The 26,332-nt window shown below is 45.2% G+C and overlaps 1 protein-coding gene across 4 annotated transcripts in view; it reads left to right on the forward strand.

Annotated features, from left to right (window-relative positions):
• Positions 1–26,332, forward strand: part of LOC126092022 (fatty acid 2-hydroxylase) — a 622,506-nt gene that overhangs the window by 527,942 nt on the left and 68,232 nt on the right. The window contains exon 1 of one of the 4 annotated variants that reach the window (XM_049907413.1): positions 24,091–24,133. The exons of the other annotated variants lie outside the window; for them this stretch is intronic. The gene's annotated coding sequence lies outside the window, so the exon portion shown is untranslated. Of the gene's footprint in view, positions 1–24,090; positions 24,134–26,332 lie in introns of those variants that run through there. 4 annotated transcript variants of the gene reach the window in all.

Below are 26,332 nucleotides of genomic sequence, written 5' to 3' on the forward strand. Positions count from 1 at the left end.
TGCACCATTTTGAAATCTTAATAAGATGGCTCGAATGGCTCTGAGCACTATGGGACTTAACATCTATAGTCATCAGTCCCCTCTTAATAAGATCCGACAGAACATTTGTGCAGTTTTTTTTTTCAGACAGTTCTTCATTATACAGCATCATCCGCAAAAAAAACTCTGAGTTTATTATTAATATAGCATGCAAAGTCATTAATACACAACACGAGCAGCTAGCATCCCAACACATTTCCCTGGGGCACACCTGAAGTTACATCTACAACAATAAAACTTCAATCCAGCCACAAGTCTCGCTTGATACCTGATAAGATTGTACTTTCGATGATAAGCGTATGTACGGCACTGCGTCAAATGCCTTTCAAGAAACGCTCGAGCTATCTGAATGTGATGTCATGGTACGTCATGTGAGAAAAGGTCGAATTTGGTTTCGCAAGACCGAGTTTTTAGGAATCCATGCTGGTTGTCACTGAGGAGTTCATTCTATTCGGTATACATCATTACGTTTGAGCTCAGAGTATGTTCTAAGATTTTACAAAAAACTTTTGTCAAGGACACTGGAGAGTGGTTTTACGGATAACTTCTGCTATCCTTCTTGGAGACCGACGTGACCTGTGCTTTCTTCCAACTACTGGGCACCTTTTTTTTTTTTTTCAAGAGACCTGCGGTAGACTATGTTTAAAAGAAGAGCTTACTCAGTCGCAAAAACTGTACAGAATCTAACAGGGATTCCTATTGGGCCCTGGAGCTTTGTTCAGTTTTTGTTATTTCATCTGTTCTCAACACCATTGACACTAATTTCTGTATCATTCATCTTTGTAGTGGTGTGAGAATTGAATTGGGGCAATACCCCTGGGTTTTCCTTTGTAAGGAACATATGAAGACGAAATTTAACATTTCTGCTTTTGCTTGCTACCCATAGTTTCAGTCCCATGACATTCATGAGTGTCTCGACACTAGCTTTGGTGACACCCACAGCATCTACTCCTTCACTCAGGCTAGTTTTATTACCATCCACGCGTTGTTCGAGAGACATCTTGTAGCTTTTCGTTCCGCAGTATAATATCTAAGCGAGTGTTAGGGAGAGAGAATGCCAGGACAGTGTTTAATATGCCCAACGATAACCCTACTTACTAAACAATTTTATCCGCATTCCATTTGATCTGCTTACTAAGGTCCAAGACCTTTCTTATTTCCTTCCGTTACTTTTATTCCTGACTGCGCACGCATATATGTTTTAATATGAGCGATAATTATTATTGCCTTTTGCATATTCTTCCGTTATTAGTCGCATTACTGAAAATCTCATCAAATTATCTACATCTACATCACACTCTTCAAGCCACCTAATGGTGTGCGGCGGAGGGTACTTTCAGTACCACTATCTGATTTCTCCAACCCTGTTCCTTTCGCCAATAGTGCGTGGGAAGAATGATTGTCGGTAAGCTTCTGTATTGGCTCTAATTTCTCGAATTTTCTCCTCGTGGCCAATACGCGAGATGTATCTGGGGGGAAGTAATATGTTGTCTGACTCCTCCTGAAAAGTGCTGTCCCGATATTTCAATAGTAAATCTCTCCGTGATGCACAACGCCTCTCTTGTAACGTCTACCAGTGGAGTTTGTTTAGCATCTCCGTAACGCTCTCTCGCCATCTCAACGATTCCATGACGAAACGCACCGTTCTTCGTTTGATCTTCTCCATCTCCTCTATCAGTCCTACCTGATGTGGATCCCAGATAAATGAACAATACTCACGAATCGGGCGAACAAGTGCCTTATAAGCCACTTCTTTCGCGGATGAGTTACATTTCCTTAAGATTCTTCCGATAAATCTGAGTCTGGTATCTGCTTTTCCCACTATCTGTTTTATATGGTCATTCCACTTAAGGTCGCTCTGGATAGTTACGCCTAGATATTTTACGGCAGACGCTGTCTCCAGCTGTTTGTCATCAATAGTGTAGCTGTACAGTAGTGGATTTCTTTTCCTATGTATGCGCAATATGTTACATTTATTTACGTTCAGGGTCAGCTGCCAGAGTCTACACCATTCATCAATGCTCTCCAGGTCGTACTGCAAATTCTTACTATCTTCTGGCGTTGCTACTTTGATATAAACAACTGCATCATCTGCGAATAACCTTAAAGAGCATCCGACGCTTTCTACTAGATCATTTATATATATTGTGAACAGAAACGGCCCTATCACACTTCCCTGTAGTACTCCGGATATTACCTTTACGTCTGTCGATTTAGTTTCGTTAAGAGCGAAGTGTTGAGCTATTTCTACAGGAAAGTCTTGAATCCAATCGCAGGTCTGCTCCGATACAACGTAAGCTCGTATTTTTTTCATTAAACGACAGTGCGTGACGGTGTCAAATGCCATACTGAAGTCAAGGGACACGGCATCAATCTCAGCGCCGTTGTCCACTGCGCTGTGGATCTCATGGAGGAACATGGCGAGCTGAGTTTCGCAGGATCTCTGTTTGCGGAAACCATGTTGATTTTTATAGAGGAGATGTTCATTTTCCAAGAACGTCATAATTCCTGAGCATAAAACATGTTCCATAATTCTGCAACAGATTGACGTCAACGATATACGTCTATAATTGTGTGGAACTGTCTTACGGCCTTTCTTAAAAACGGAAATGACCTGTGCTTTTTTCCTGTCGTTGGGTACCTTTCGTTGCTCAAGCGATCTACGATAAATTACTGCTAGAAGGGGAGCAAGTTATTTCGCATAATGTTTATAGAATATTATAGGTATATCATCTGGTCCTGAAGCCTTTCCACTACCAAGCGATTGTAGCTGCTTTTCAACTCCGCGATCCGTTATCTCAATATCTGCCGTTTCCACGTTCGCACGACGATTGAAAGGAGGGACAATGTTACGATCTTTCGCGGTGGAACTATTTCGGAAGACCGAATTCAGTATTTCGGCCTTCTAAGTATTATCTCCCGTTTCGGTGCCAGTGTGGTCGCTGAGACAATGAATAGATGATTTTGACCCACTTACTGATTTTACATACGACCAAAATCTCTTAGGGTTTTTACTCGGGTCGGTTGACAATGTCTTACTTTCAAAATCATTGAACGCTCCTCTCATTGCTCTCCTTACGCTCACTTTCGCTTCGTTCAGCTTTTGTTTGTCAGCAGGGTTTTTAATTCTCCTGAATCTGAGACGAAGTGCTCTTTGTTTACGTAGCGCTTTTCTAACACGGCTATTAAACCATGACGGATCTTTCCCATCCCTTAAAACCTTACTCGGGACATACTTGTCTAGGGCATATTGAACGATGCCTTTGAATTTTTTTCCATTTGTTCTCCACATCTTCGTCCTCATCGCCGAATATTTGATGCTGACTGCTGAGATATTCTGAAATTCTGTCAACCTTGCTAAGCAAACATATCATCCTACCTTTCTTGACATTCCTCGTAGGACCCGTCGACATAGATGCTGTCACAGCCTTATGGTCACTGATATCTTCCTCTACGTTAACGGATTCGATAAGTTCAGGTGTGTTTGTTGCCGGGAGGTCTAAGACGTACCATTACGATTTGGTTCTCTATCTGCTCAAGGTTAATTTTCGGACAAGACATCCAGACCAAAGTCACACGATTCCCTGTCTCTGGCACCAGTTTTGATAACATAATACTCCCAATCTATTCCTGACAAGTTGAAGTCACTCCCTATTGCAACGGCATGTTCCGGAAAACTACTAATGATATTCTGCAAGTTCTGTCTGACGCGCTCTACAACTACAGATCCTGATCCAGGTGGTCTATAAAAGCATCCGATCACCATTTTTGACCTCTCTTTGACACTCAATTTCACCCAGATTAATTCACGTTCGGAATCTGTGATAACCACGATACATTTTATTGAATTTTTTACTGCAATGAATACGCCACCACCACTGGCGACTAACCTATGCTTACGATACACATTCCAGTCTGAACTTAGGATTTCGTTGTCAGCCGGCCGGTGTGACCGAGCGGTGCTAGGCGCTTCAGTCTGGAAAGGTGCGACCGCCACGGTCGCAGGTTCGAATCCTGCCTCGGGCATGGATGTGTGTGATGTCCTTAGGTTAGTTAGGTTTAAGTAGTTCTAAGTTCTTGGGGACTGATGTTAAGTCCCATAGTACTCAGAGCCATTTGAACCATTTCGTTGTCATTGACGTCTGGCTTCAACCACCTTTCTGTTCCCAATACTATCTGTGCATTATAACCTTCAGTAAGCGATATTAATTCTGGGACCTTTCATTGGATGTTCCTGCAGTTTCTAAAATCATATTACTTTTCTATCTCTGATCTGCGAGGACCAAGATTCTCTGAGGTCGCTGTGGCTGATTTAAGATAAATCGTCTTTGCTGCCAAGAAAGAGGTCCTTTAACCTAAAACAAAGCCGCATGTGCACGCCACACGCACTCCGCTGCCCTAGTAGCCGCTTCCTGTGTGTAGTGCACGCCTGACCTATTAAGGGTAACCCTACAATTCTGCACCCGATAGCGGAGGTCGAGAAATTCACATCCGATACCGTCGCAGAGCCGTCTGAGCCTCTGGTTTATACCTTCCACTCTGATCCAAACCAGAGGACCGCGATCAACCCTGGGTACGATGCTACTAATAGACAACTTAGCCTGCACCCAGCGTGCGTTGCTAGCTGCCTTCACCGAATCAGCCAGCCGCCGAAAGGAGCCGAGGATGGCCTCAGAACCCAAGCGGCAGGCGTCATTCGTGCAGACGTGTGCCACTACATGCAGCCGGTTGCACCCAGTGCGCTCGATAGCCGCCGGCAGGGCCTCCTCCACATCACAGATGAGACCTGCTGGCAAACATACCGAATGCACACTGGAATTCTTTCCCACATTGCCTGCTGTCTCCCTGAGGGGCTCCATCATCCGCCTAACACTGGAGCTCGCTCCGAATGACTAGCATACCCACCCTCTGTGCTTGTCCGGACTGGGCAGGAAAATCGGCCGCTGGCCCAAGGGGAGTGTCATAGAACCGTTGCTATTCACAATATACATAAATGACCTGGTGGATGACATCGGAAGTTCACTGAGGCTTTTTGCAGATGATGCTGTGGTGTATCGAGAGGTTGTAACAATGGAAAATTGTACTGAAATGCAGGAGGATCTGCAGCGAATTGACGCATGGTGCAGGGAATGGCAATTGAATCTCAATGTAGACAAGTGTAATGTGCTGAGAATACACAGAAAGATAGATCCTTTATCATTTAGCTACAAAATAGCAGGTCAGGAACTGGAAGCAGTTAATACCATAAATTATCTGGGAGTACGCATTAGGAGTGATTTAAAATGGAATGATCATATAATGTTGATCGTCGGTAAAGCAGATGCCAAACTGAGATTCATTGGAAGAATCCTAAGGAAATGCAGTCCGAAAACAAAGGAAGTAGGTTACAGTACGCTTGTTCGCCCACTGCTTGAATACTGCTCAGCAGTGTGGGTTCCGTACCAGATAGGGTTGATAGAAGATATAGAGAAGATCCAACGGAGAGCAGCGCGCTTCGTTACAGGATCATTTAGTAATCGCGAAAGCGTTACGGAGATGATAGATAAACTCCAGTGGAAGACTCTGCAGGAGAGACGCTCAGTAGCTCGGTACGGGCTTTTGTCAAAGTTTCGAGAACATACCTTCACCGAAGAGTCAAGCAGTATATTGCTCCCTCCTACGTATATCTCACGATGAGACCATGAGGATAAAATCAGTGAGATTAGAGACCACACAGAGGCATACCGACAATCCTTCTTTCCACAAACAATACGAGACTGGAATAGAAGGGAGAACCGATAGAGGTACTCAAGGTACCCTCCGCCACACACCGTCAGGTGGCTTGCGGAGTATGAATGTAGATGTAGATGTAGATGTAGCGGAGAGGCATCCCGTGCTGGCTCAGAGTTATCATCAACACTGGGAAGCACCTGAACCGTTTGCTAAAACGTAGGGAGCCAGCCGCACGGCGTGCCACCACTTTCGCCTTCCGCCCAGTGACCCGCGAACCCACCGCTGTCTGCTACCCACTCTGGTGTGAGGACAGACCGGTCAGATATTGCGTATCGGAAGCCGCAGCGACGTGTGGGTCACCAGGCAATTCCACTGGCAACAAAGGTGACGCAGGTCTCGTCACTGGCGCCCCGACGTCACCGGAACTTTGATCATTAGCTAGAAGCTTGTCGACGGTAGCCAACGCAGCTTCCAGCTGTTTACGGACAGCAGCGAACTGGCCTTGTGTCCACTCCCAACAAGCACAATCCCTAGCCACATCCTACTGTGTTTAAAATACGAGGGCAGTTCAATAAGTAATGCAACACATTTTTTTTCTCGGCCAATTTTGGTTGAAAAAACCGGAAATTTCTTGTGGAATATTTTCAAACATTCCCGCTTCGTCTCGTATAGTTTCATTGACTTCCGACAGGTGGCAGCGCTGTACGGAGCTGTTAAAATGGCGTCTGTAACGGATGTGCGTTGCAAACAACGGGCAGTGATCGAGTTTCTTTTGGCGGAAAACCAGGGCATCTCAGATATTCATAGGCGCTTGCAGAATGTCTACGGTGATCTGGCAGTGGACAAAAGCACGGTGAGTCGTTGGGCAAAGCGTGTGTCATCATCGCCGCAAGGTCAAGCAAGACTGTCTGATCTCCCGCGTGCGGGCCGGCCGTGCACAGCTGTGACTCCTGCAATGGCGGAGCGTGCGAACACACTCGTTCGAGATGATCGACAGGTCACCATCAAACAACTCAGTGCTCAACTTGACATCTCTGTTGGTAGTGCTGTCACAATTGTTCACCAGTTGGGATATTCAAAGGTTTGTTCCCGCTGGGTCCCTCGTTGTCTAACCGAACACCATAAAGAGCAAAGGAGAACCATCTGTGCGGAATTGCTTGCTTGTCATGTGGCTGAGGGTGACAATTTCTTGTCAAAGATTGTTACAGGCGATGAAACATGGGTTCACCACTTCGAACCTGAAACAAAACGGCAATCAATGGAGTGGCGCCACACCCACTCCCCTACCAAGAAAAAGTTTAAAGCCATACCCTCAGCTGGTAAAGTCATGGTTACAGTCTTCTGGGACGCTGAAGGGGTTATTCTGTTCGATGTCCTTCCCCATGGTCAAACGATCAACTCTGATGTGTATTGTGCTACTCTTCAGAAATTGAAGAAACGACTTCAGCGTGTTCGTAGGCACAAAAATGTGAACGAACTTCTCCTTCTTCATGACAACGCAAGACCTCACACAAGTCTTCGCACCCGAGAGGAGCTCACAAAACTTCAGTGGACTGTTCTTCCTCATGCACCCTACAGCCCCGATCTCGCACCGTCGGATTTCCATATGTTTGGCCCAATGAAGGACGCAATCTGTGGGAGGCACTACGCGGATGATGAAGAAGTTATTGATGCAGTACGACATTGGCTCCGACATCGACCAGTGGAATGGTACCGTGCAGGCATACAGGCCCTCATTTCAAGGTGGCGTAAGGCCGTAGCATTGAATGGAGATTATGTTGAAAAATAGTGTTGTGTAGCTAAAAGATTGGGGAATAACCTGGTGTATTTCAATGCTGAATAAAACAACCCCTGTTTCAGGAAAAAAATGTGTTGCATTACTTATTGAACTGCCCTCGTAGATATAAGGTCTCAAATGGTGCTACTGAGTTTGAAAATATACCAAAGGTGTATAAAGTAACACTACAAGTTGGTGTGCAGATTTCTCACTGTACTCTGAGACCGCAAGCTATTAAACAGAAATAAATCTCTCTAAGAGGAAAATTTACACCAGGAAGCCGCCCTACACAAGGATATTCACAAGATTTACGCAAAAGCAAAAACTACGATCAATTTTCTAACCACTAGCCTGCAGAGTAAAATACACACGTACAGTTCACTTCTTTGCAGAAGCACGTGAACAAAAAACAAAGACTAAATCAATTTACAGCTTATCACACAAGTGCTGCAGCTGCTCGGCTGCGCGTCCTCTCGGCTCGGCGGCTGCCGCTATCATTAGGAAAGTGGCACGCGCTCGCGACTGTGATATAACTTTCAAAATGATAAAGAGCGGCAATCTGTCGTCTTTCCGTTCTAGCTTCATTAGAGCAGATCCAGTTTCCGGCTAGTAACTAACTATTATCAGTGCAGTATTCTGTAGTTGTTATACTGTGCCTAGCATATCCACACCTAGTGTCCAGGCTCTTCTGACAGTTCATTAAAGACTAATGAACTGTGGCAAGAGCCTGAACAATAGGTGAGCACGTACTAGGTAGGCCGTGTGTAACAACTATGAAATACTGCACTGATAATAGTTAGTTACTAGCCAAAATCTTGATCTGCGCTAATAAACCTAGAACGGAAAGGAGGCGCGATTGCTGCTCTTTATCATTTTGAAAGAGAATATCTCGTTTTCAGACATGACAAACTTCCTACCTACATGTTTGATGTATTTAAAGGTCATAGCTGCTCTGTACTCCACCTATATGGTCGGTACAAGTTCCGCCTGCATCTACATCTACATCTATACTCCTCAAGCCACCTGACATTGTGTGGCGGAGGGTACCTTGAGAACCTCTATCGGTTCTCCCTTCTATTCCAATCTCGTATTGTTCGTGGAAAGAAAGATTGTCGGTATGCCTCTGTGTGTGCTCTAATCTCTCTGATTTTATCCTCATGGTTCCTTCGTGAGATATACATAGGTGGGAGAAATATACTGCTTGACTCCTCGGTGAAGGTATGTTCTCGAAACTTCAACAAAAGCCCATACCGAGTTAGTGAGCGTCTCTCTTGGGTCTTCCACTGGATTTTATCGATCATTTCCGCAACGCTTTCGCGATTACTAAATGATCCTGAAAAGAAGCGGGCTGCTCTACGTTGGATCTTCTCTATCTCTTCTATCAACCCTATCTGGTACGGATCCCACACCGGTGAGCAGTATTCCAGCAGTGGGCGAACAAGTGTACTGTAACCTACTTCCTTTGTTTTCGGACTGCATTTTCTTAGGATTCTTCCAATGAATCTCAGTCTGGCATCTGCTTTACCGACGATTAATTTTACATGTTCATTCCATTTTAGATCACTCCTAATCCCTACTCCCAGATAATTTATGGAATTAACTGCTTCCAGTTTCTGACCTGCTATATTGTAGCTAAATGATAAAGGATCTTTCTTTCTATCTATTCGCAGCAGATTACACTTGTCTACATTGAGATTCAATTGCCATTCCCTGCACCATGCGTCAATTCGTTGCAGATCCTCCTGCATTTCAGTACAATTTTCCATTGTTACAACCTCTCGATACACTACAGCATCATCCGCAAAAAGCCTCAGTGAACTTCCGATGTTATCCACAAGGTCATATATATATATATATATATATATATATATATATATATATATATATATATATATATATAGTGAACAGCTGCGGTCCTATGACACTCCCCTACGGCACACCTGAAATCACTCTTACTTCGGAAGACTTCTCTCCATTGCGAATGACATGCTGCGTTCTGTTATCTAGGAACTCTTCAATCCAATCACACAATTGGTCTGATAGTTCATATGCTCTGTGGGGAACTGTATCAAACGCCTTGCGGAAGTCAAGAAACACGGCATCTACCTGGGAACCCATGTCTATGACCCTGTGTCTCGTGGACGAATAGCGCGATCTGGGTTTCACACGATCGTCTTTTTCGAAACCCATGCTGATTCCTACAGAGCAGATTTCTAGTCTCCAGAAAAGTCATTATAGTCGAACATAATACGTGTTCCAGAATTGTACAACCAATCGACGTTAGAGATATAGGTCTATAGTCCTGCACATCTGTTCGACGTGCCTTCTTGAAAACGGGGATGACCTGTGCCGTTTTCCAATCCTTTGGAACGCTACGCTCTTCTAGAGACCTACAGTACACCGCTGCAAGAAGGGGGGCAAGTGCCTTCACGTACTCTGTGTAAAATCGAACTGGTATCCCATCAGGTCCACCTACTTTGTGGGCTTTATCCCTATAATAATGTTTCTGGGATCCGAACGACCTTGACCATGTCAACGAGTCGAAATCTCATATTTTATGCATTTCCTTAAAAGTTTTCGCATATTTCCAATGACGTTACACTTTCTTTGGTTTCCCGCAGTCCCTCATTGGCCGCCACCTGCCTCCCTCCCTCGAGCATTGAAATCGCCTCCATGACTTCTGGAAGAAACCGCGTAGGACTACAGCGAACCTCCAGTCAGTTTTCTTTGTGAGAGCGTTGGTTGCTGCATCGCAGTATATCGCGAAGGGCACCTATGGAATCCACAAAAGTTGTAACTGTTGGTACTTTCCAACGTGTATCATTCCACCACACTGAGCTCTCCACGCGTCAACGCCGCGATCTTCAAATATCTCTTTTACGATCGCAGAACGAGTTTTATTTATATACACTCCCGGAAATGGAAAAAAGAACACATTGACACCGGTGTGTCAGACCCACCATACTTGCTCCGGACACTGCGAGAGGGCTGTACAAGCAATGATCACACGCACGGCACAGCGGACACACCAGGAACCGCGGTGTTGGCCGTCGAATGGCGCTAGCTGCGCAGCATTTGTGCACCGCCGCCGTCAGTGTCAGCCAGTTTGCCGTGGCATACGGAGCTCCATCGCAGTCTTTAACACTGGTAGCATGCCGCGACATCGTGGACGTGAACCGTATGTGCAGTTGACGGACTTTGAGCGAGGGCGTATAGTGGGCATGCGGGAGGCCGGGTGGACGTACCGCCGAATTGCTCAACACGTGGGGCGTGAGGTCTCCACCGTACATCGATGTTGTCGCCAGTGGTCGGCGGAAGGTGCACGTGCCCGTCGACCTGGAACCGGACCGCAGCGACGCACGGATGCACGCCAAGACCGTAGGATCCTACGCAGTGCCGTAGGGGACCGCACCGCCACTTCCCAGCAAATAAGGGACACTGTTGCTCCTGGGGTATCGGCGAGGACCATTCGCAACCGTCTCCATGAAGCTGGGCTACGGTCCCGCACACCGTTAGGCCGTCTTCCGCTCACGCCCCAACATCGTGCAGCCCGCCTCCAGTGGTGTCGCGACAGACGTGAATGGAGGGACGAATGGAGACGTGTCGTCTTCAGCGATGAGAGTCGCTTCTGCCTTGGTGCCAATGATGGTCGTATGCGTGTTTGGCGCCGTGCAGGTGAGCGCCACAATCAGGACTGCATACGACCGAGGCACACAGGGCCAACACCCGGCATCATGGTGTGGGGAGCGAGCTCCTACACTGGCCGTACACCACTGGTGATCGTCGAGGGGACACTGAATAGTGCACGGTACATCCAAACCGTCATCGAACCCATCGTTCTACCATTCCTAGACCGGTAAGGGAACTTGCTGTTCCAACAGGACAATGCACGTCCGCATGTATCCCGTGCCACCCAACGTGCTCTAGAAGGTGTAAGTCAACTACCCTGGCCAGCAAGATCTCCGGATCTGTCCCCCATTGAGCATGTTTGGGACTGGATAAAGCGTCGTCTCACGCGGTCTGCACGTCCAGCATGAACGCTGGTCCAACTGAGGCGCCAGGTGGAAATGGCATGGCAAGCCGTTCCACAGGACTACATCCAGCATCTCTACGATCGTCTCCATGGGAGAATAGCAGCCTGCATTGCTGCGAAAGGTGGATATACACTGTACTAGTGCCGACATTGTGCATGCTCTGTTGCCTGTGTCTATGTGCCTGTGGTTCTGTCAGTGTGATCATGTGATGTATCTGACCCCAGGAATGTGTCAATAAAGTTTCCCCTTCCTGGGACAATGAATTCACGGTGTTCTTATTTCAATTTCCAGGAGTGTAGTTAATTCTTAATGGTAATTCAGTCAGTTTTCTCTCTTTTCTTTCAAGATAAAAGCTGCGTCCTTCACAGCAATCACTCAACATCTGTTCACGCTCTTTATATGCCTTACCAGGCCTGGTAAAAACTCTAAACTCTGTTCTACCGGTCACAGAGAACTGCAGCTCATTAAAATACCTGCTGATGGTATATGGTCCGTGTGCCAAGTTACACTGACATTCGACCATGTCTTCTGGGTGCTTCACGTTTTTCGTCCGGCACTGTAGAATCGAGGATAGAGACGAAGCCAACATCCAAAACAGTAGTACAAGTTCATATGCCTACCACCCACGCAAATGTTGAAGAGATTGAAAGTAGGTGTGATTAGAAAAGAAATAACCACAAGTAGATGTCAGCGTCATTCGGGAAATAGAACTATAGATATTGCGGAAAATACTCAGATTCGAGATGCTGGACAGTATCTGGATGAGCAAAAGTCCAGAAGTATTGTACTCTCTGGCGGTACTATTACGTTTCATTGCACTGAAAGGACATTTGAAATGTTGGAATATAGCACAACTGGACTACCCATTACAAACCATGAAATTCTTCAGCATCGTAAACGGAACATGAGAAACCAGAGTACGCCGGCTAGACGACAGCCAGCAGGATCTCACGGAAGTCAGAGTTGCCCCAGTGGCGACTGTATGAACGACATACAAGAAGGAAATCGACTCTCGTAAGTTCACGTCCGAAGGTCTATCAGAAGTAATTCTGAAACTCATAAACTCTTGGATACTACAACATCAAACAAAAAAAATTTTGCATCACCTCGGTTCCGGAACCTCTACAGAAAACTGGAATGGAGATCAACATCAACATCATTTCCGTCCTTTTCATTGCTCATGAAAACCACACATTGCATGTTGTACCACCATACAGCGAGACCTTCAGAGGTGGTGGGCCAGATTGCTTTACAAACCGGTACCTCTAACACCCAGTAGCACGTTCTCTTGCACTGATGCATGCCTCTATTCGTCCTGGCATACTATCCACAAGTTCATCAAGGCACTGTTGGTCCAGATTGTCCCACTCCTCAACGGCGATTAAGCGTAGATCCCTGAGTGGTTGGTGGGTCATGTCGTCCATAAGCAGCCCTATGCCAGACATGTGTGGAGAACATGCTGGCAACTCTACTCGAGAGATGTCGTTATCCTGAAGGAAGTCATTCACAAGATGTACACGATAGGGGCGCGAATTTTCGTCCAAGAAGACGAATGCCTCCTCGCTAATATGCTGCCGATACGGTTGCGCTATCGGTCGGAGGACGGCTTTCACGTATCGTGCAGCCGTTACCACGCCTTCCAGGACTACCAGCGGCGTATGTTGGCCCCACATAATGCCATCCCAAAACAGCAGGGAACCTCCACCTAGTTGCACTCGCTGGACAGTGTGTCTAAAGGCCGGTTCCCACTAGAGCGCGGCAGCGCGGCGTGCGGAAACGGCAGCAGCAAGCGTTTTCCGCGTTGACGCGGCGGCTCGCGGAATTGGCGTTCCCATCTGGAAGCGGCAGACGTTAGCGGTAGCCAATGACGGACAGCCACTGAGGTACGGGGCAGGACCCACTGAAACGCGCGGTGCGTTTGATTAACTATATCTTACACCTGCATGAAGGAAAGACGAAGTTGGGTGAAGACATACCAATTTTTCATTTTCTGTACAATGTACTCTTTCACATATTTCATTATTCATGTTTTCTCATTTCACCATAAACAGATTTCATGACTACCGTTCACGATTGATCACTATCTCCTAACACATTGAAACAATGTACAACAAGAGAGATTATTCAGATAGTTAAGCGAGACAAAAATTTAAAATGTGGTACGGTAGCAGGTACTCGAAAACAGTAAGAACACAAAGGCTAGGTGGAAGGGATGAAAGGGAAAGCCACCTGATAGAATTTCCCACAGAGCATAATGTAATCATCGCCAGCACCTTGCTTAAGAATCACGAAAGAATAATATATATTTGGAACAGTTTTCGAAACGAGATTTTAAATTGTAAGGCATTTCCTGGTGCAGACGCAAACCTGACTGAAGACTGTCAATAGCAAGAAAAGCGTTCTGAAAAAGAAAATTTGTTCACACCGAATATAAATGCTAATGGTTGGATACTATTTTACAAAGGTATTTGTGTGGAGTGCAGCCTTGTATGTAAGTGAAACATGGACGATGAACAGTTCTGTCAAGAAGACAATGGACGCTTTCAAAACGTGGTGATTCATAAGAATGCTGACCATTAGATACGAGTATCGTGTGACTAAAGAAGAGGTACGGAATTAAATAGAGGAGGAAGAGGAAATTACGGCACAACTTTGACAACAATAGGGGTTACTTGACAGGACGTATTATGGGGCGTCAAAGAGTGAGGACAAAGGGGTTGGGTGATAGTATTCTGATAATAATCATCTGTTGAAATACTATTCTACTATTTTATCTATTAATGTAAGCAGTGAATTGACTCTTCCATGCACTCTTTAGAACATTTAAACCAAAACTGAAATCAGCTGAACACCAAATCTTTCAACCACTGTCTGACAACTACTGGATTCACTTTCAACTTTCTATAACTATCACTGGCTAGCCACACACACATACAGATATAAGGAGAACAAAAATAAACAAACATTAGTTTTCAGCATATAATTCTGCAGGTTGGCAACATGTACATAAACAAACCAGACAGGAAGGGACATGAAGTGAACACACTGTAGTTACGACTTTAAATCAGAGTTTTCGGTAAAACGTCTACTGCTAGTGACAGAAGAAAAAAGAGCGAACATGAAGATGTGCTTATGTTCCATAATCTAAGTTTTAGTTCAACCTCCAGCATGTGACCAGGTGAGGGGAAACGTATATGTCCGCCAAAAACTCAATTCACTGTAAGTAATCAGTCATTCACGTAAAAAAAGATGTGAACTGTTTTATAATCTGCAAGTATCACAGACCAAAACAAAACTGAGTCATTCTAGATTCCACCGAAGATGCCTTAAAGTAAAAGGCGAAACGCGTCTTGAATCAGTAAAGTACACCGGATAGAGAAAAAAGAAAGGAAATAATCAATAGCTCTACATATTTAGTAAATTACATCTTATGACATACCAGCAAATTAGTTTCAGTTTAACTTCTCATTCGACATGCTATTAATGCCATTTAAAAAAATTCATCTAACCCTTCTGAAAAACTGTAGTTACTTTCATATCTCGGTAGATAAACAGATTTAGGATATTTATCATGCGACGAAATACATGACTTTTCACAAGTCATCGTTTGCAAAAAACACATTTCGATTTCTTGAACCGTTTACGAAATTTGCGGTTGATACAACCACATGGTTTACGACGAGCAGGACGAAGTACCGGTCGCGTCGCGAGCAACCCGCGCGCGGTCACGGCACAGCCCGTCCGCCGACATATCAGTCAATATCTCGAAAACGGTGATAGCTATCGATCTGCTCTCAGCTTTAAAAACAATTTCGATATGTTGACTAAATTTCATACGCAATAATGTATTACCTAAAATGAACTGTACGCAAAGTCCACGCAATGCGTTTTTACCTCTGCACACTCATTAAAATTTCGTGTAAAGGTTTACGTAAATGCGATACAGCAAGTAACCACCACGAATAACGAAAAGAAATTCGGTTCTTTATCGAGAGAAGATATCAGGCTGTAACATGCCCAAGAGTCAAATTTTTCTACCGAATAGTTTCCTTGGAATCGGATGATAAGTATTTCATAGCTGCCGCCGCGTCCGCGCCAGCGGGTCGGCGAAAGTTCGCGTGGCCTGGGGTTCCGTACCTGACGTTACGCTCAGCGCGGTCTGTGATTGGCGGCGCGCACCTGGGGCGCGTCACGCGGCAGCGGAAGCGGTTCGACATGGTCAAACCGCGACGCAGAGCCCGCCGCGCCGTGCCGCTGACGCCGTTTCCATGGCAACCACGCCGCTGACGCGCGGTTTTGACGCGCGGCAGCCCTAGTGGGAACCGGCCTTAAGGCGTTTAGCGTGGCCGGGTTGCCTCCAAACACGTCTCCGACGATTGTCTGGTTCAAGCCATACGCGACACTCCCCGGTGAAGAAAACGTGATGCCAGTCCTGAGCGGTCCATTCGGCATGTTGTTGGGCCCATCTGTACCGCGCTGCATGGTGTCGTGGTTGCAAATATGGACCTCCCCATGGACGTCGGGAGTGAAGTTGTGCATCATGCAGCCTCTTGAACACAGTTTGAGTGGTAACACGACCTCCTGTGGCTGCACGAAAAGCATTATTCAACATTGTGGCGTTGCTATCAGGATCCCTCCGAGCCATAATCCGTAGGTAGCGGTCATCCACTGCATTAATAGTCCTTGGGCGGCCTGAGCGAGACATGTCATCGATAGTTCCTGCCTCTCTGTATCTCCTCCATGTCCGAACAACATAGTTTTGGTTCACTCAGAGACGCCTGGACACTTCTCTTGTTGAGAATCCTTCCTGGCACAAAGTAACAATGCGGACGCGATCGAACCGCAGTATTGACCGTCTAGGCGTGGTTGAACTAGAGACAACACGAGCGGTGTACCTCCTTCCTGGTGGAATAACTGGAACTGATCGGCTGTCGGACCCCCTCCATCTAATAGGCGCTGCTCATGCATGGTTGTTTATATCTTTGGGCGGGTTTAGTGACATCTCTGAACAGTCAAAGGGACTGTGTCTGTGATACAATATCCGCAGTCAACGTCTATCTTCAGGAGTTCTAGGAACCGGGGTGATGCAAAACGTTCTTTGACGTATGTATAATAACGACAGACACATAGCGGCAGGACGAAGACGTTTTGGGGAGGTAAGAGGTTCATTTTGGGTTCTGGAGAAACACAGGAACACGCGAGGCAATCCGACGCTATTACGGCAAGTTGAAAAAGAGAGAGAGAGAGAGCGTGTGATATATACGTGCGTATGATAAACCCCTTCCCTCAAAAATATTTCTCTCCTTCATACCTCCTCTGTGTTACCACAGATGATATGTTACTGATCTCATTTCTACTAAAAGTGCAGTACTCGCGAGGGGCCTATTTGCTTCCACCGCCCTGAGTGGAATGCATAAGTTCTAATAAATGTTCACCAACCTGCAGTCTTCTATACTTGTCTCCTGCGCAGAAAACAGCACGAAAGTCATAAATGCGTTATCTTGGAGATGTAAGAAGCTCTTAGCGAGGAATTGTTATTTTAGAAATAATTAAATTTGCAATGCTTGTTTATCCGGGATGCCACTCGCTTTTTATTAGCGGAACACGAGAAGCTGCACAATTACAGTCCGCTGTAGAGTCATAAATAATTTCTATTCTTCAACAAATTAATGAACTGCGTATTTCCGTAACTACAGCCGTCACAGTTACAAACTAGGCATTGCCAACTACAGGTCTTTACTGATACCGCGGCAGACAACATGCCCGTCCTCCGAGATTGCCGAACCAACTCCGATCTTACAGCCGAACCACTTCGCCCGCCATCCAAGTTAGGCGAGATCCGAAGATCACCGAAGTGCCTCGTCTGCCTTTTCGTTTAGCAGTTGTTTATTATTCTGATGTTTGTTAATACTTGCGAAATAATGGAATGATAGCGCGCTGTTGAGAGATGATTTAATTTCAAATGCAAGTAAATGCTGTTTCGTTTGTCTAATATTACTAACAGAAAATTATGATTTTGGCGCACAACTTCCGAATGTAGCAGCCAACCGCGGAGGAGGCCCACAATTTTGGTTGTCTTTCTCACGATACGCCTACCGAATAAACCATCTGTCATCGGTACGTCACAGCACATTACATCTTCCCATTCCTGCCTTCTCAACTGACCTAATAAGGGCTTCTTTTATCTGAATATGATGGCTGCAAAGCCAGAAATATTACATTACGACTAATCTCATGGGTTAGAAGAAAGGCAGATCAATATTTATTGCATTTGTAGACTTAGAGAAAGACTCGATAATGTTGATTTGAACATACTCTTTGCTGGAATAAAATACAGAGAACGAAAAGTTACCTACAACGTATACAGAAATTGGACTGCATTTATAAGGGTCGACGGACATGAAAGTGAAGCACTAGTTAAGAAGGGAGTGATGCAGAGCAGTCGCCTGTCTCCGAAGCAATAACTGAGAAGTGAGTGAGGCAGCATAGTATACTACCCCCGACGGTATTCAATCTGAACAAGCGATAGACTAAAACAAAGAGATATTTGGAAACGGAATGGCATCGTCATTCTTTCACAAGAGGCAAAGGACTTGGAAGAGAAATTGAACGAAATGGATAGTGTCTTTAAAAGTGGTTATAATATGGACGTCAACTACAGTAAGACAAGAGTAACGGAATCTAGCTGAATTAATGATATACAGGACATAAAATCCCGTCTGGGGCCTGCGCTCATTTTTATGTTAATAATTGGCAACCAATGCTGTACAATCGCAATAAAGTCATGAGATGTTCATTTGACTCTTTTATTATAACATGTTACGCGTTTTGGGATTACACCCATCTTCAGACATCTGTTACAAAAAAGTACAAAACGTAAGTGAAAAGCACACTCAACATGTCTCAACGTTACACAAATGAGATCGTGACAAGAAAATGAGATCTTGTCATATGAGTTACATACCAAAAACTTCAACTCCTTTCTAACCAACCGGCGTACAGCCTTGACAACTCAAAGAAAGTGTCGAATAACATATGACTGCGACACAAGCAGTCTTGAAGCAGAGCGTATACTGACGCTAAACAAGTCAACTAGCAGCGAAGCGTCCTCGGTAGGGGACGCTGCATGGTCATGTGCTCCATGCGTTCACATGTAATTTAATAATAATACACTCAGCAAAAAACATCTAACAGGGTGTAATTACGACTAGCAATCGGAATAGCACTTCCGTACACGTCAACACTAAAAGATTTTTTTTAATTTTTTAAAAACTCCAATTTTTATTTATTTATTTATTTTTTACATTGCCATACTATGCCTATATAGGTAGTGGCACTAAGCACCACTCAAACCATATGTCAATATAAAATAAATAATAGGAGGGGGGGGGGGAGTTCCTTCATGAATAAACCTTACAACTTCTCAAATCTCTAAAAGAATACCACCAAATTAAATACAACCAACATTATCCGTCATAAACTAAAACCCTGTGATCAGCTCGCGTACACAAACTTCTTAGGCGCCATCTGTTAAAGCCTTGTTGTTGTTGTTGTTGTCGTTTGAAGGCTTCTATTTGGGCAATCATGGCCCATGAATATCTCATGGCTGTAATTCGATAGGCGGATGGCTGCCGCCGACGTGGTTGCCGTTGGCCTTAACAGATGGCGCCTAAGACGTTTGTGTACGTGAGATGATCACAGCGTTTTAGTTTATGACGGATAATGTTTTTATATTTAATTTGGTGGTATCCTTTTAGAGACTTGAGAAGTTGTAAGGTTTATTCATGAAGGAATTCTCCCCCCCCCCTCCTCATATTATTTATTTTATATTGACATATGGTTTGAGTTGTGCTTAGTGCCATTACCTATATAGGCATAGTATGGCAACATAAAAAATTTTTGAGTTCTTAAAAAGTTAAAAAAATATTTTTTAGTGTTAACGTGTACGGAAGTACTATTCCAATGGCTAGTCATAATTACACCCTGTTAGATGTTATATGCTGAGTATATTATTATTAAATTACATGTAAATGCATGGAGCACATGACCATGCAGCGCCCCCTACCGAGGGCGCTTCGCTGCTAGTTGACTTGTTGAGCGTCAGTATACGCTCTGCTTCAAGACTGCTTGTGTCGCAGGCATATGTTATTCGACACTTTCTTTGAGTTGTCAAGGCTGAACGCCTGGTTGGTTAGCAAGGAGCTGAAATTTGTAACTCATATGACCAGATCTCATTTTCTGTAACGTTGAGACATATTGAGTGTGCTGTTCACTTATGTTATGTACTTTTTTGTAACAGATGTCTGATGATGGGTGTCATCCCGAAACGCGTAACATGTTAAAATAAAAGAGTCAATTGAACATCTCATGACTTTATTGCGATTGTACAGCATTGGCTGCAAATTATTAGCTGAATTAAATCAAGTGATGCTGACGGAATTGGGTTAGTAAATCAGAATGAAATTTTTACTCTGTAGCGGAGTGTGCGCTGATATGAAACGTCCTGGCAGATTAAAACTTTGTGCCAGATCGAGACTCTAACTCGGGACCTTTGCCTTATGCAGGCAAGTGCTTCACGCTGGAAACATCCCCCAGGCTGTGGCTGTGCCGTGTCTCCGTTATAGCCTTTCTTCCAGGAGTGCTAGACTTACAAGTTTCGCAGGAGAGCTTCTGTGAAGTTTCGAAGGTAGAAGGTACTACCAGAAGTAGAGCTGTGACGAAGGATCGTGAATCGTGCTCGGGTAGCTCGTTCGAAGGCAAAGGTCCCGAGTTCGAGTCTCGGTCCAACACAGTTTTAATCTGCCAGAAAGTTTCAGGTCAGGAAATGATATGCTAAAAATAGTAGATAAGTTTTTCTATTTAGGCAGCAAAATAACTGATTATAGCTGTGGAAGAGAGGTTATAAAAGGCAGACTGCAATAGCAAGGACAGGGTTTCTGAGAAAGAGCACTTTTTTAACATTGAATATAACTGTAAGTGAAACTTCCTGGCAGATTAAAACTGTGTGCTGGACCGAGACTCGAACTCGGGACCTTTGCCTTTCGCGGGCAAGTGCTCTACCAGCTGTGCTACCCAAGCACTACTCACGCCCCGTCCTCACAGCTTTACTTCTGCCAGTATCTCGCCTCCTACCTTCCAAACTTTACAGAAGCTCTCCTGCGAACCTTGCAGAACTAGCACTCCTGAAAGAAAGGATATTGCGGAGACATGGCTTACCCACAGCCTGGAGGATGTTTCCAGAATGAGATTTTCACTCTGCAGCGGAGTGTGCGCTGATATGAAACTTCCTGGCAGATTAAAACTGCGAGTTCGAGTCTCGGTCCAGAACACAGTTTTAATCTGCCAGGAAGTTTCATATCAGCGCACACTCCGCTGCAGAGTGAAAATGTTCTGATAACTGTAAGTGTTAGGAAGTTTTTTCTAAAGGTATTTGCCTGTAGTGAAGCCTTCTACGGAAGTGAAACGTGAATGATAAACAGTTCAGACAAAAAGAGAATAGTAGTTTTAGAAATGTGGTGCTACAGATGAGTGATGATAATGAGAGTGATAGATCGAATAACTAACGAGGAGGCACTGAATCGAATTTGGGAGAGAAGGAATTTATGGCACGAATTAACTGAAAGAAGGGATCAGGTAACATGACACATTCCGAAGAACCACTGACTCACCAGTTTCGTATTGGAGGGACGTGTGTGGTGGTAAAAGGTGCAAAGGGACACAAAGGTTTGACTACAGTCAGCAGACCCAAATGGATGTAGGTTGCAGTAGTTCGGCAGAGAAGAGGCTTGCACAGGATAAATTCACCTTTTGAGTTGTACCAAATCAGTCTTTGGTCTGAAGGCGACGACGACGACAACAACAACAACAATACAAAAGTTGTTCTGTGTACTCTTTAAAGACCCAAAAGTAACAATAATAATCAAATTTCAATATAGTTAAATGGTTTTATTTTTGGCCACATACACTATGTAATCAAAAGTATCCGGACACCCCCAAAAACATACGTTTTTCATGTTAGGTGTATTGTGCTGCCACCTACTGCCAGGTACTCCATATCAGCGATCTCAGTAGTCATTAGACATCGTGAGAGAGCAGAATTCGGCGCTCCGGGGAACTACGGACTTAGAACGTGGATAGGTGATTGGATGTCACTTGTGTCATACGTCTGTACGCGAGATTTGCACACTCCTAAACATCCCTAGTCTACTGTGTCCGATGTGATAGTGAAGTGGAAACGTGAAGGGACACGTACAGCACAAAAGCGTACAGGCCGACCTCGTCTGTTGACTGACAGAGACCGCCGACAGTTGAAGAGGGTCGTAATGTGTAATAGGCAGACATCTATTCAGACCATCACATAGGAATTCCAAACTGCACCAGGGTCCACTGCAAGTACTATGACAGTTAGGCGGGAAGTGAGAAAACTTGGATTTCATGGTCGATCGGCTGCTCATAAGCCACACATCACGCCTCAGTTGGTGTAAGAAGCGTAAACATTGGAGTATTAAACAGTAGAAAAACGTTGTATGGAGTGACAAATCACCATACACAATGTGACGATCCGATGGCAGGGTATAGGTATGGCGAATGCCTGACGAACGTCATCTGCTATCGTGTGTAGGCCAACAGTAAAACTCGGAGGCGGTGGTGTTATGGTGTGGTCGTATTTTTCATGGAGGGGGCTTGCACCCATTGTTGTTTTGCGTGGCAGTATCTCAGCACAGGCCTACACTGATTTTTTTAAGCACCTTCTTGCTTCCCAATGTTGAAGAGCAATTCGGGGATGGCGATTGCATCTTTGAACACGATCGAGCACCTCTTCATAATGCACGGCCTGTGGCGGAGTGGTTACCCGACAATAACATCCCTGTAATAGACTGCCCTGCACAGAAACCTGAGCTGAATCCTGTAGAACATCTTTGGGATGTTTTGGAACGCCGACTTCGTGCCAGACCTCACCGACCGACATCGATATCTCTCCTCCGTGCAGTACTCCGTGAAGAGCGGGCTGTCATTCCCCAATAAACCCAGCAACTGATTGAAAGTATGCATGCGAGAGTGGAAGCTGTCATCGAGGCTAAGGGTGGGCCAACACCATATTGAATTCCAGAATTACCGATGGAGGGCGCCAGGAACTTGTAAGTCATTTTCAGTCAGGTGTCCGGACACTTTTGATCACATAGTGTAATTGTATTAAAACCTGAAGTACAGGGCTATTACAAATGATTGAAGCGATTTCATAAATTCACTGTAGCTCCATTCATTGACATATGGTCACGACACACTACAGATACGTAGAAAAACTCATAAAGTTTTTTTCGGCTGAAGCCGCACTTCAGGTTTCTGCCGCCAGAGCGCTCGAGAGCGCAGTGAGACAAAATGGCGACAGGAGCCGAGAAAGTGTATGTCGTGCTTGAAAAGCGCTCACATCAGTCAGTCATAACAGTGCAACGACACTTCAGGACGAAGTTCAACAAAGATCCACCAACTGCTAACTCCATTCGGCGATTGTATGCGCTTTAAGCTTCTGGATGCCTCTGTAAGGGGAAATCAACGAGTCGGCCTGCAGTGAGCGAAGAAATGGTTGAGCACGTGTATCTGGACATGCTGGAAAATTGGCTCATGCCACAACTGGAGACCGACAGCGCCGACTTCATCTTTCAACAGGATGGTGCTCCACCGCACTTCCATCATGATGTTCCGCATTTCTTAAACAGGAGATTGGAAAACCGATGGATCGGTCGTGGTGGAGATCATGATCAGCAATTCATGTCATTGCCTCCACGCGCTCCCGACTTAACCCCATGCGATTTCTTTCTGTGGGGTTATGTGAAAGATTCAGTGTTTAAACCTCCTCTACCAAGAAACGTGCCAGAACTGCGAGCTCGCATCAACGATGCTTTCGAACTCATTGATGGGGACATGCTGCGCCGAGTGTGGGAGGAACTTGATTATCGGCTTGATGTCTGCCGAATCACTAAATGAGCACATATCGAACATTTGTGAATGCCTAAAAAAACCTTTTTGAGTTTTTGTATGCGTGTGCAAAGCATTGTGAAAATATCTCAAATAATAAAGTTATTGTAGAGCTGTGAAATCGCTTCAATCATTTGTAATAACCCTGTATTTTGGGTGTTAAATAACGACGCTCATATGGTCATAAATCTGCCTGTCACAATTGCAGACTGATTTATGTTAAACCGCCATGGATGCAACGGCATAAATTTTCCATGTGATTTTCTGTTGAATGAATGAATGAATGTATGAATAGTTTCACAAATACAGGAAACAACTGAGTATAAGTCAAGAGTTATACTGTAACGAGGCGCTCAGGCAAAAGTAATTCCGAGAACGTACGTTCACCTGAGAGTACAGCGTCTCAGATCACCTTCGAAGTTACCAGGAAACGGCCGATAATGTTATCCTACAGAAAATGAAAAAAAAGATGGAGCCGCGTATCTGCAGCGCTATCTCCCGCGTCTGTATTCGCCACGCCCCGTCGCGACCTGAAAGCCCGTCTTCGGTTTGGAGTAGCGGCTGCGTGGGAGACACGTGCTAGGCAGCGACGCTGGTGAGTAACTCACATCCGTTGCATGCAAAACGCAATACGTAAACCTACCACTTAGCTCGCGGTAGGTATTACCATTTTGCGCCTCACAGTTTTCTAGCTTGTCCGTATTCTGCTAAGGCTAGACTATGGAATAAAATACGCTTGTTCCGCATGCCACATCTACGTCTGCGTAGATACTCCGCGAGCCACCATACGGCGCGTGACGGAGGGTACCCTGTACCACTATTGATCATTTGCTTTCCTCCTCCATTCGCAAATATGATGATGATGATGTTTGGTTTGTGGGGCGCTCAACTGCGAGGTTATCAGCGCCCGTACAAGTTCCCCAATCTTTGCTCAGTCCAATTTCGCCACATTCCTGGATGATGATGAAAGGATGAGGACAACACAAACACCCAGTCACATTCGCAAATAGAGCGAGGGAGAAACGACTATATGTCCTCGTATGAGCCCTAATTTCTCGTATCTTATGTTCGTCGTCCTTACGCGCAAAGTATGTTGGCGGCAATAGAATCGTTCGGCTGTCAGCTTCAAATGCCAGTTCTCTAAATTTTGACAGTAGTGTTCCTCGAAAAGAACGTCGCCTTTTCTCCAGGGATTCCTATTTGAGTTCCCGAACCATCTCTTGTTGCTCGAAGCTACCGGTAACAAATCTAGCAGCCCGCCTCTGAATCGCAACGATGTCCTCCTTCAATACGACCTGGTACGGTTGCCAACCACTCGAGCAGTACTCAAGAATAGGTCGCAACAGCGTCCTATATCGTGCCTCCTTTAGAGATGATGCACACTTTCCTAAAATTCTCCCAATAAACCAAAGTCGACCATTCGCCACCCCTACCACAGTTCTCACACGCTCGTTCCATTGCAACCTTACACCCAGATATTTAAACGACGTGAGTGTGTCAAGCAGTATACTACTAATACTGTATGCGTATATTACATGTTTGTATTTCCTATTCATCCTTATTAACTCTCACTATCCCACATTTAGAGCTAGCTTCTATTCATCAGACCAACTAGAAATTTTATCTAAGTCAACTTGTATCTTCCCACAGTCACTCACTTTGGACACCTTAAGGTACACCACAGCGTCATCAGCAAACAACCGCGGATTCCTGCCCACCCTGTCTGTCAAATCATTTATGTACATGAAGAACAACTGTGGTCCTATTACACTTACCTTGGCCACTCTTGACGACATCCTTGACTCTGATCATCAGGCGCTGTCAAGGACAACATACTGGGTTCTGTTACTTAAGAGGTCTTCGAGCCACTCACATATCTACGAATTTATTCCATATGCTCGTACATTCGTTAACAGCCTGCAATGTGGCACCGTGTCAAATGCTTTCCGGAAATCTGAAAATATGGAATCTGCTTGTTGCCCTTCTTCATCCATAGTTCGCAGTATCTCATGCGACAAAACTGCAAGTTGAGTTTTACACGATCGATGCTTTATAAAACCATGCTGAATCGTGAATGAGATTTTCACTCCGCAGCGGAATGTGCGCTGATATGAAACTTCCTGGCAGATTAAAACTGTGGGCAGGACCGAGACTCGAACTCGGGACCTTTACCTCTTGCGGGCAAGTGCTTTACCAACTGAGCTACCCAAGCACGACTCACGCCCCGTCCTCACTGCTTTACTTCTACCAGTACCTCGTCTCTTACCTTCCAAACTTTACAGAAGCTCTCCTGCGAACCTTGCAGAACTAGCACTCCTGAAAGAAAGGATATTGCGGAGACATGGCTTTGCCACAGCCTCGGGGATGTTTCCACAATGAGATTTTCACTCTGCAGCGGAGTGTGCGCTGATTTGAAACTTCCTGGCAGATTAACATTGTGTGCCGGACTAAGATTCGAACTCGGTACCTTTGCCTTTCGCGGGCAAGTGCTCTAGCAGCTGAGCTACCCAAGCACGACTCACGCCCCGTCCTCACACCTTTACTTCCGCCAGTACCTCGTCTCCTACCTTCCAAACTTTACAGAAGCTCTCCTGCGAACCTTGAAGAACTAGCACTCCTGAAGGAAAGGAGTGATAGAGCACTTGCCCGCGAAAGGCGAAGGTCCCGAGTTCGAGTCTCGGTCCGGCACACGATTTTAATCTGCCAGGAAGTTTCATATCAGCGCACACTCCGCTGCAGAGTGAAAATCTCATTCTGGAAACAACCCCCAAGGCTGTGGCTAAGCCATGTCTCC

This window comes from Schistocerca cancellata, chromosome 7 (genome assembly GCF_023864275.1).
Source record: "Schistocerca cancellata isolate TAMUIC-IGC-003103 chromosome 7, iqSchCanc2.1, whole genome shotgun sequence".
Taxonomy (NCBI): domain Eukaryota; kingdom Metazoa; phylum Arthropoda; class Insecta; order Orthoptera; family Acrididae; genus Schistocerca; species Schistocerca cancellata.